The sequence below is a fragment of the Cebus imitator genome, unplaced genomic scaffold (genome assembly GCF_001604975.1).
Source record: "Cebus imitator isolate Cc_AM_T3 unplaced genomic scaffold, Cebus_imitator-1.0 Scaffold52, whole genome shotgun sequence".
NCBI lineage: Eukaryota > Metazoa > Chordata > Mammalia > Primates > Cebidae > Cebus > Cebus imitator.
Window position 1 is genome coordinate 6,737,908 of NW_016107367.1, and position 11,335 is coordinate 6,749,242.

At 46.1% G+C, this 11,335-nt stretch overlaps 1 long non-coding RNA gene across 1 annotated transcript in view; it reads right to left on the reverse strand.

The window, feature by feature from the left end:
- Positions 1 to 3,787: 3,787 nt before the first annotated feature.
- Positions 3,788 to 11,335, reverse strand: part of LOC108304107 — a 26,180-nt gene continuing 18,632 nt past the window's right edge. The window contains exons 3-4 of the long non-coding RNA XR_001825132.2: positions 10,100 to 10,110; positions 3,788 to 3,802 (exon numbers count right to left, since the gene is read on the reverse strand). This is a non-coding gene — a long non-coding RNA (uncharacterized LOC108304107). The remainder of the gene's footprint in view (positions 3,803 to 10,099; positions 10,111 to 11,335) is intronic.

The window sequence follows — 11,335 nt, forward strand, 5'->3', positions numbered from 1 at the left end:
AAAAAAAAAAAAAAAAAAACAGGCTAGGCATGGTGGCTGGTGCCTATAATCCTAGCACGTTGGGAGACCCAGTCAGGTGGATCATCTGAAGTTCAAGACCAGCCTGGCCAAAATGGTGAAACCCTGTCTCTACTAAAAATACAAAAATTAGCCTGGCGTGGTGGCATGCACCTGTAATCCTAGCTACTCGGCAGGCAGAGATAGGAGAATTGCTTGACCCTGGGAGGCAGAGGTTGCTGTGAGCCAAGACGGTGCCACTGTACTCCAATCTGGATGGCAGAGTGAGACTCCATCTCAAAAAATTAAATAAATAATAGATTGATTCCTTTCATTATAAATCACATTCAGAGCACCAAAAACGGAAAACAAAGAAAATTAATTGAATGGCCTGACTCCACCATCTCTTTCAGTGCATTTCCAAATCTCCTTTATTTCCCAGGACTACTTGGGATGCCTCCAGGTCACCATTGGATTTAAAGAAGTACAAAGGGAAATAATGCTGTGGATTTCCTTCCTCTACTTTCATCAGGCCGTTTGGAGGCACTTGAGCTTACTTGGCAGCATACTGCAGGGCTCCACTACTCTGGCCTGCTAGCGCTCCCCTGTGCTGGGATCAATTGGCAATGCCTCATATTTGTATATCACTGATGACCTTTCAAAGTACCTTACCTAATGTCTTGAGTGTTTTTGTTATTTTTTATCATAACAACCTGTAGAGTTGTCTGGGATGACATCCTTAGATGAAGAAATGGAAGTTCAGAGACATCCAGTCACTTGCCCAAAATCAGAGTGACCTAGAAGTCAAACAGGATCAAGAACTTACATCTTCTGACTGCTAGGGAGTGATGCAGGATAGAAGAGCAAGGGTTTTGGACTCAAGTGTGCACACCCATGCTGCTCTGGCCCCTATTCGCAATGAAACATGTTCAGGCCTCAATTCACCTGCTAGTGAATGTGGAGGATGAGGATGTAATGCTGCTTCATGGCGCTGTTGCAATAATTTTATGAGGTCACATATATGGGATGTACAGGGAAGGCCTTCAGAGTTTGCCTGATATATTTGGCATTTATTTGGCAAGACTTTCTGAGCGAATGAGTGATCACCACCCCTATAAGTTATGTAGACAACTACAATTCAGTTCTAGAATAAAGGGGACAGGCTTCTGCCTCCATGGGTGATGGACTGGAGGAGGCATTGCCTTTTTTGTCACAAGGTGTCACCGCATTGGTTCAATGCAAAAAGCACCTCTGATCCGAGAGCACCAGATTGTCATGAGTGCTGAGCAAACCCACTGCTCTTAATCACCAAGGTTGCAATCCACTGAGACGCTGGGACAGAGGGTACTGGCAGGGGCTGCATTTTCAGTGACTTTGAAATGTTGCTGCAGCTTTGGAGGGAACGGTGTCCCCATGAGCTCAAGAAGTACACTGGAAAAAGCCCCAAATGCATCTGAAGTCCTAAGTTCCCATTTCAGCCTTCTGGTTGTAGAATTTCAGGCATCATTTTAGTCTGCCCTGTGTGGTTGTGCAGGTGGTTTACTGCACAATGCAGTGATTAGAGCTTGAAATCTGGTCTGCACTTTGCTTGCCAAGCCATGCACCTTCGAACAGGGCTACTCCGCCCAGAGGAAAGTGCACATTTTCCTTGTTCTCACAGAGATGTTCGAAGGGTCAGTGGCAGGCTTGGTCTATTGCCATTTTAGAACCACAGTTTTTCTCTGTATTAAATAAGAGATTTTTAGGGGGTCTGTCCCTAGAAATTCTAGATCCCTCTCCTTCCCACTTACTATTACTTCTTTTCCCTTCCTTCCTATTCTAGGGGGAAAAAAGTCTTTTGGTTTTGTCACTCTGACCTTCCAGAAGGGAAGATGGAGAGAGATGGAGAGTGTAGGCAGAGTCTAGAGTTATTTAGAGGATGAATATAGCAGGACTTACCAGGGACTGGATGTGAGGGGGATGGTGGGGGAGCTACCCCTCAGGCTTGAACTCAGGGTGGGTGGAGGAGCAGGAGGCCAAGTCTGGGAATGGGGTCTGGTGTGGAATGAGCTTATCCTAGGCAAGTGGGTTCATGGACCTTCTAGGAGAGATGCTCAGCCTGCACAGGTCTGAAATTCAGAAAATCAGCCAGGACTAAAGGCATAAATTGAAGAGTCATGGGGCACATCACAGGTGAGCTCATCAGATCTGCACTCACAACTCCACCTGCTGTCAAAGAAGAAAGCCATTTCAAAGCAGGAAAGGACAGGATCCTAGGGCCCACTTCGGCTCCAGCACTTTAGAAGGCTTTGGTGCCAGGTGGGACTTCATGTCACAAATGTGCAAGGAAAGGACTCCAAATCTCTCTACAGGCAGAAAAGGGCCACAAAGGCTGAGCTGGGTCAGGTCTGTCTCCCCAGGCAGCTGGACTGTCGGAAAACAAGATCACAGGGATTTGGGTCAAGCTCTGAAAAATGTTTCTGTCTGGGACACCTTCTCTGACCTGGATCTATTTTTAGAAACTCTTTTTAATGAACAGAATGCAAAACTATGGATTCAGCAGAGTATATTCCCCCTGAGCCCCCTCCACGATGCATTTTAAATGGAATCACTGGAGAAAGCAGCTATGAACGCTCATTAGGACCAGTTGAAGCACTCTCAGGCTGTGCTTTCTGTGACCACGAACTGTCCCTTAATAATATTCACAATAACAACAGCCGCTCCTATGCCTGGAGCACTTTACAGTTTGCAAAATGCATTCATTTACCCCAATTGGCTCACTTGATCATCACAATAGCACAGCAAGGTGGAATTATTATCTCACCGTACGAATGAAGAAACTGAGGCTAAGTGGGAGCCATCAGCCCATCCAAAGACCACACATATGGAGGTCCTCACAGAAGTGACGGGAAGTCAGACTATATACATAGGAACAGGACAAGGGTGGCTCTGGTTCTATAGATAGCCAGGACACTATATAGTGTCCCTCGCAGGCCATTGTCCCTCGCAGGCCCACGCTGGATGAACCAGCATCAACCCTTTTTAAATAATACATGCCTGTCTCTGGTCAAAAATCTCAGGAGAGAATCTCATTGGTTGAGCTTGGGTCATGTGCCCATGATTTATCTAGAGAAGTAAAGGGCCCTTTGAACGGCAGCTCCTTCCAGAATGCATACAAAGGAGAAGAGGTAATACTCCAGAAGGCAGCTAGGGTACATTAGTATTAGAAGAAGAAGTAGGCCCAAGAAGCAGAGGAAGCATCTGATATTCACTCCAATCTTTAAACGCTCTGTGGGGACCCAATTTCTAACAAGTGGGCTCCTGTGGTTCTCTTCCCTCCGACCTTCATTCTCTTTCTAGCACTACTTTCATTTCATCACTGAATGCCTCTGTGAGTAATGCCACCTAACATTTTGGCTGCACATGGCTGTATGCGACTTTGGACCTGTCTTGCCCTCTCTGGACCCAATTTCCTCATCTACACCACAAAGGCAAACTCTGTGTTTGCAAAGACAAGTGAGCCCAGGAGTCCTGCAAACCCAAGGCAGACACACAAGTTCCAAAGGCTAATAACAAATACACACCAGGAATCTCATCAGTGCCCCTCCCGCCGGCCACCTTTTCCATCTGAAATGACGACACGCTCTGGACTCGATTCCCCAGCAGCCTCATGGGAGCTGCATGGCCTGGCTAAAGGATATTCCCCACACCCCCAGCTTTTCCACGGTAGGTAGAAATTCACAAAGGCCCCTAATCCTTCAGACCTTCAAAACTGCTTCCCTCCCAGCTTCCTCCTGCCCACAAGAGGCCCACGCTCTTCCCATCTCTCTTTACTTGCCACATTCCCACTCATCTGCCAAGCCCCAGCTCCAATGCCCCTGTCACCCTTGACCATCTGCCCTAGCTGAATGAAATCTCCTGCTTGGAACTGCCCCTGACTCGGTGCCTCACGACTATCCATCCCATGTTAGCTTAGTTATTCACGTCTCCTACAAGACTGTGAACATTCTATAGGCAGTGCATGTTTCTCACTGTGTCTGCATTCTCATTGCCTACCATGATGTCCAAATTGAGGCAAGTGCTGGATGATGGTTTATGGGATAATGAATGAATGAATGAATTGATGGGGGATGGATTATTTCCTGAAAGTCATGTGGACAGCTGTCTTTCCACTCTAGATCCCAGTCTTTCCAGTCTAAGACAAGGTACTCCCAAATGGATTATTTCATTTCCCCCAATCCACAGATGCCTGTGTTCATTGTGGCTGAACCCTGGCTCCACTGGACCTGTACCTCCAAGGCTGCTGCCTCATTAATTCAATCACTCAGCAAACACACACCAAGCAGCTGCTCTACGCCAGGCATCATGCTAAAAGCAGGCAGTCTAATAGCCACACTCTGCATGTGCAGCCAAATAGCTCCTGTTTACCCCAGCCAGTAGGAGGCACAGTCACACTCTGAGAGAAAGGGAGGGTAAGGACAGTGGAGAGTCTGGAAGACCCTCTATAGGAAATGAGAAGGTATTGGCCACGAATCTTGGGAGCTTGCTGGGCAGCATGGGGGACCATAAGGAATGCAGCATCACAAATCCGCAGGGCAGCATCTGAAAGGGAGGAGTGGATCCTGGGAAGGTCAATCCAGAGTGGAAGCTGCCAAATGGAACTATGGTCTTGCAAATGACAGGAACTGCAGACAACCTAAAAGGAAGATGCTAATCATCACAGGCCTTCTGGTTTTGAGTGGGTAGCAATTCCTAAGCTTCACATATTGTCAAATAATCAGCAGTAGCCAATGGGGACATCACTCTTTTCGAAATTTTTTACATCACAGAGAGGGTGTGGAGAGGGGAAAGGCAAGTCCACAACTTTCCCACCAAGTCACTGAAAGAGGATCTGTTGGCCATAACTTGTTCTTAGAGTAGGGAAAGGGTTGGGGTGGGAATGTCTCGCATATATTCAGTGAACGATTTTTCCCATCTGTGTCAAAAGAGATGTCAAATATATCCAAATATGCATTTGTCTGTGTTTATGTGTGTTTTTATAAGAATAGGAGACAAGGATTCTTATCTTCCTAACTTTTAGCAAAGATGTAAAAGGCTGTGGCTATGCACACTTCTGTTACTTTATCCTTTTATCACATTTTCTTACATTTTGAGGGCAATGGAATTTCTTCCAGGTAAATCTTGCGTCTGCCACCAACCTACATAATATCTCCAGACCTCCACTTCCTTTTCTGTAAAATGAGGGGAACAGAATCAACATTCAATCCCTCTGAACCCTAATACACCACAAGTCTTTGAGATCAATAGAAAAGAAAAGTCCTGCATGGATGCCTGAGCGCCGTCACTTCTCCCAGAGGCACGGTGCAGATGCATCAAATCAAAATATAAATCATCACGCCCTGTTATGGGTCTCATACACAGTTTCTTTTAATAAAATATGCAAATATTTTGCAGTAAATTGATTTCCCAGTTTCATTCTCTTATCTCCATATTTATTATTCATGATTCCTCCACTCCTCACTTGAAGAAACATAGGGGTAGTGGGGATAAATCTAGAATGCAGGGTTTGCCTGCTTTCCCACAGTTATTATCAGCACAGCGTTATGCTCCCAGGAGTAAAGGATACATGTAAATATGACTCCCAGTCTCAACTCAACTAAGAACAAAGTGCAAGAAAGTCTTCACTGATCCAAATGCATACACTTAAACTTCCTGTCCAACTTTCATAAAAGTGTGACTTTGCTGAGGAAAATGATGATGGCTTAAGTTATGACTGCACGGATGCTGCTGTTTTCACATGTTAAAAGCAGATGCAGTATGTCTCAGTCAGGAACTTGGAGAAATAGAAAAATCTAAGGAACTTTTTACTGCTGGACTGGAGGGCTTTTTAAAATATATGTATATGTATATTATACGTATATGTATATTATATGTATATGTATATTATCTATATGAAGGATATTCATTGTGTATCAGATATTGATTGTTTTGAGACTGGAACCCAAATGTTTCGGTCTCAAAACAATATCCCATTAAAAGCGGGGAAATCCAAACAGGAATTCTGAACACGATTCACATAATCTGTAGCAACTCTTAGTAAAACCAACTGTCTTCTTTCTTCTGACACGCTGCCATTCCTAGGAGCTTTTCCCTCTCCAGCCCCAGTAGGCTTTTCTCTCCTCCTTGCCCCCTTCTTTTGGCCTCCTTGCTCTGGGTCTCTCTACTCCATCATCGTACCCTGCTTTTGCAGCCTCTCGGCAGCCCACATGTTCAAGGGCATCGGCCCTAGTGGGTTTGGTCTTTTCTGACTTTCCCCACTGTAGTGGATTTGAGGGATTCTGTGGCTGATCAGGAGATAAGATATAACCATGAGGTGGCAGTAGTACACAATGGACTTTATTTGGGTGCCACTTTGACAGGTTTGCATGCAAGAAAGTTGATCACAGCATGACGCTGTCCAGGGGCCACCACCCAGAAGGGTAAGGGAGAACAAAGGGAAGAAGGAGGGCCAGGGAACTCCTGGGGGAGAGGGAGATTGGAGAGGAGTCTTACATGTCTAGGTGGTGTTACTCAGCAGCCCAGAGGGCAGTCTGGGTCTGACAGCTGAAATTTAGGGATCTTTATGGCTACAAGGTTTATCTTACCTGTAGGGTATGCAAATAATGCTCACTCTAATCAGCTAAAAATTTGCTCATTTGGGCTGTTTAAAATAATTAGATGTCTACAAGTTTGAGTCTAGTATCTTTGAGCCACGTGAATGCAACCCCATTCACATCTGACAGTGTTGGCTGCTGGTCCGGATGCCTCAGTTCTCCTCACTTGGTTGGGATGTTGTCTCGTCCTCCACTAGGCTAGACCAGACTTCTTTGTATGTTGGCAGAAATGCCCTAAGAAGGCAAAGCCAAATGTGCAAGCACTTATTGTCTCCACTTACATCATATTTGCTGTTGTTTCATTGGCCAAAGTCATACAACCTAGACAAGAGTAAAGGCGGAAGGGGACTACGTGCGGGCATGGAGACCTGGGGGTGGACTCATCTGGAGCCATTACTATCACATAAACAATAGATCATAACCCCTAAGCTGCAGCCACAATAAATTTTTTATATGGTATCAACTTGCCTGCCTACTGGAAGAAAACATTTTCAGCCTGGAGGCCAGTAAGAGAGTTACTTTTTCTGATAAAGAGTTCCCTCCAAAGCAGATCCTGGTGAAACAACTTTGGTGCAGGTAGCTTACTTGGGAAAGAATCCTAGGAAGTAAAAGTGAAGAAGCAGGGAAAATCAGACAGGGAAAGGAGGAAACCCAACAATCATGTGCTAAGGAGTGAGTTACCCTTGGGAGAATCTGGACCTGCATGCTGCTGGGGACCCTCCGAGAAGCCATGTGGGCAGGCCTCAGAATTGTCCATCAGAGAAGGGTTAGGCTGGAGAATTTATCCACCATTGGTTGAGCCACTTCTGAGAAAATGGGGAAAGCACTAAGGAAGAGAAAGAGAATCTCAGGTACTTGAGGTGGGAAGCTGTCAGTGGGCTAGAAACAGTCCACCCTAGATGCAAGTGATCCAGTGGGCTCAGGCCATCGATGGCATCTGATACAAAGAGACAAGAAAGTCCCTCTTATCAACAAAATGCAAGTGCAACCTGCCCAACACACACAGAGTACACAGAGCTCAAGAGCAGAGGGAGAGAGTATCAGGTGACAGAAAATCTACATAATCATCACTGGGTATTCTACTGAGCAGGCAAACCACCAGCATCACCAGTAAGAGATAATTAGTACTGAAAGTAAACTTTGAGCAACCTAGAGACAGATATGTTTTCCAAAATAGATAAGGATCTATTTCCAGAAAGTGGTGCCCTTCCTGGTATTCTTATTGTGGAACAAAATCTGCTTGGGAATACAGAAAGTTCTCACCTATTTCTTAGCAAGAGCAGAACAGAAAGTTAACAGCAGAATTCTATGTAGTATATCTGTGGCTGGTTGTGGGTAATGACGCTTAAGTTAATCTTATGGTTAACTATATGTACCATACTTTATTGATCTAAAAAGCAATTTCTTCACATTTAACATTTCTGGAATCAGGATGCATCTTACAATTATAGCTGGCAGAATTTCTCCTTCCTTAATCTATAAAATATTAGTGCACTTTAGTATCTTAGAGATGATGAACCATGGGAGTTCAGAGCATGGATCAACCAGGTTGGAATAATCCTTTTATTGACTATTTAAACTCTCAAATTAAAAAACTTTTCCAAACCACAGTTAGGGAGAGATCCTTAAACCAAGCAGTCCCCTCCTGCCTTTTCCAGTTAAAATTCTGAGGTCCCAAAGAGACACACAGAGAAGTTCTGCAGTCCTCCTTACAAAACTTTGCTTAAAGCTCCTACTTTTGCGTGGGTGGCTCAGGCCATCTTTTATTATTCAAGACGTTAACTTTTCAAAGAATTTTCACATCTGTAGGAAAGAGTAAATGCTATAAAATCTAAAAAGAATGCAGGGAAAATGACAGAACTCTGGGAAGGAGAACTCGATCTTCACCAAGTTCCCTGGGTATTCTACTGAGCAGACAAATAACCAGCATCACCAGTGAGAGAAAATTAGTACTGAAAAGAGTAGTACTGAAGATTGGGTTCCACTGCACACAACAGAAAGCCCAGAATGATCCAGATTAAATAAGTTAGAGGTTCACTTCTCCATGTGAAAGAAGGCTGGAAGGAGGCAATTCCAGGCTGTGAGGGAGAATTCTATAGTCAGCAGGGATCCGGGCTCCTTCTTTCTTACCCAACCTCCAAGCACTTTATTTCCTTTCTCAGTTTCCTCATGATCCACCATGACTACTGGAACTTCAACCATCTCTTCTGCATCCCAGACGGGAGGAAAGAAGAAAGGCTGAGAGCAAGCAGGACTCCTCCAACCGCTTTCAGAAAGGCTCCACAGAAGCTCCGCCCAGCAACTCCCGCATGCCTCTCATTGGCTAGAATTCAGTCACATGACGAGCTCCCTCGCAAGGTAAGGTGGGAAGTGTAATCGTCCAGCAGGGCGCCATGTTGCCCCTTGCTGCAGGGTTATTAGAGGAGGAGGAAGGAGAGGGCGTTAGGTGGACAGCTCGCAATCCAGAGGCCAGAAAGATTTTCTGGGGCTAAATGAGAAAGTGGGGTGAGGAAGAGTTCAGAAAACTGCAGAGGAGACGATGCAGGACCCTTGGCAGGGAGGTGCCTTGGCAGCTGTGTTTAGAAGTCGGTGGGAGGCCTAGAGGCCTGGATCCCAGCCCTGAGTCTGACACCACTGGCCTCGGAGGCTACTCAGGAGCCATGCAGGATACGCGGCAGGCTGCAGAGGGAGGGCCGAGGTCCCCATCTCCGCGACGGGAGAGGGTCCCCGCTAGGTGAGGGCAGAGTGCGCGCGCTGCTTTCTTCTCCGGGAGCGAACGCGGGCTCCAGCCTCTGCGGCCAGGCCTCTTGCTGCCATTAGCACCCCGGGGCCGCGGAGGCGAGTGGGCCTGGTTATTAATGGGACTTTCCAGGCGGGAGTTCCAGAGTGGGTCTTGTTCATGGTCACTGGTGGTCTCTGAGTCCCACCAGCTCCGCGGGAATCCGGACCGTGGCAAAATGTTCTTAAAAGAAGAAAATTACCCAGAAAGCGACTCCCAAAGAAAAGTCGGCTTTAAAAAAGTTTGTGCGTGTTGCAAAGCATTATCTTTAAGTCCTCCAGCTAGGCTAAAAGCCTATCCCATTCCTCCCTGGGATTTCTAGTGAATTAATAATGCCGCTGATGAATATTCAAAAGTAGACAGCTATTGTGCCTCCAAGCACATAATTAATTATTCATTACACATTTTTATTCACTGAATTAAAAAACACAGGGTGCTCTGGGAAATGAAGTGTACTTCACTGCAGGAGCATGAAATTCCACACTGCCCCTTTAAGGACTATTATTCTCTATTTGTGGTTACCAAGCAACATAAATGCTGGGCAATTAGATCATGGGTTGTCCCTGAAGACTGATGGGATAATAAGCAGTAGTTAAGTATTAAGTTGACCCAGTGAAGGTCCCATATGAATAAACCTGGGTAGGACCACAGCTGGCGTCTTTTAAATGAAACTTTTACATTAATACCGTACAAAAGGTGATTCTGTTCCAGGAGCGTGCATCGGCAAAACTTGCTCGTTCTGCAAATCCCGCACAGGTTAAATGTGCTTTTCCTCCGACGCGACTGTACTTGAGAGGTTGTGCAAGGAGAGCACTGTCCGCTCCCAAATGGGGCAGCAGCCTGCCTCCAAAGAAATGCATTAGTTGAGGGACTTCCAGGGAGGGTGCGGTTAGAAGTGATGAAAACAGCTTCTCTGCTAGCGGGGTTAAAGTCAGAGCAAAGGCCAGCCCTGCCAGAAAGGCCCGGCTGAGAAGAGTACTGGTTGCTCCCTGCTCAAGGCCGCTGTCTCATCCTGGATCCCAGTCCCAGAAGGGCCTTCTGCCCTTGAACCCAGTGCAGTGTTCTGACAGCCCAGGCCTAGAGCTCCGGGTCTATGCGGCTGCCTGCCTCCTAGACTTCAGACCCCTCAGGGACAAAATTCAGGTCGTAGTTATGTCTGTACCTTCAGAGTCCGGCACACAGTCAGCCCTCAACAAATAATTATTAATAAACAATAAGAATTTGGGACACTTAACATTGTGTGAGTTGGCTGAAGGTGAAAGTAAAGGAAAATAAATGAAAAGTTTGGGACACTTTATTAGTCATGTTGTTCGGTTATAAAGCAAAGCTTAGACAATTGATTGCACTTAGCTGTTTCTTTACAGACTCCAGTGTTTGCAAATCTCTTGGCACTTTTCTTAAATGCTCCTGAGTGCTGCCAGCAGGAATGCCATGTACAGTTGTACAGGATGTGCACTGCACAAGGGTGCCTGGCCAAGGGAGTGTGATTGGAGCCTGAAATCAAGCCTGTGGTCCAGGTCATATGCTTTTCCAGAGTGGCCACCTTTTCTGAGCTCTCACAAAGGCAATGATTGGGCTAAAAGCAGCTCTGGCTATCATTGGAATATGGGTGGCAGGAGGGGAGAGCTGGCTCTGAGGGAGTGGAGCCAGAGGTTCTGCTCAGAAAAAAGGAGTTGTCAACTGGGGCAGGCAGAGGGCAGGGCTCAGCAGGTTGTGGCCTTCACCAGTATGATACAGGAGAAAAATCCCCAGGTAGAGCCTGCTTTCTGTCCTCTCCCAGCCTCTGGTATACGGCTGTGTACACCCCAGAGGCAAGTCCCCAGGTTATCCTCACTGTTGATGTAGGGACATGGAGAGAAAGTCTGAGGTGCCAGCAGTGAGAACTGGCAAGATAGAAACCAGAACTTTTTTTTTTTTTTTTTTTTTT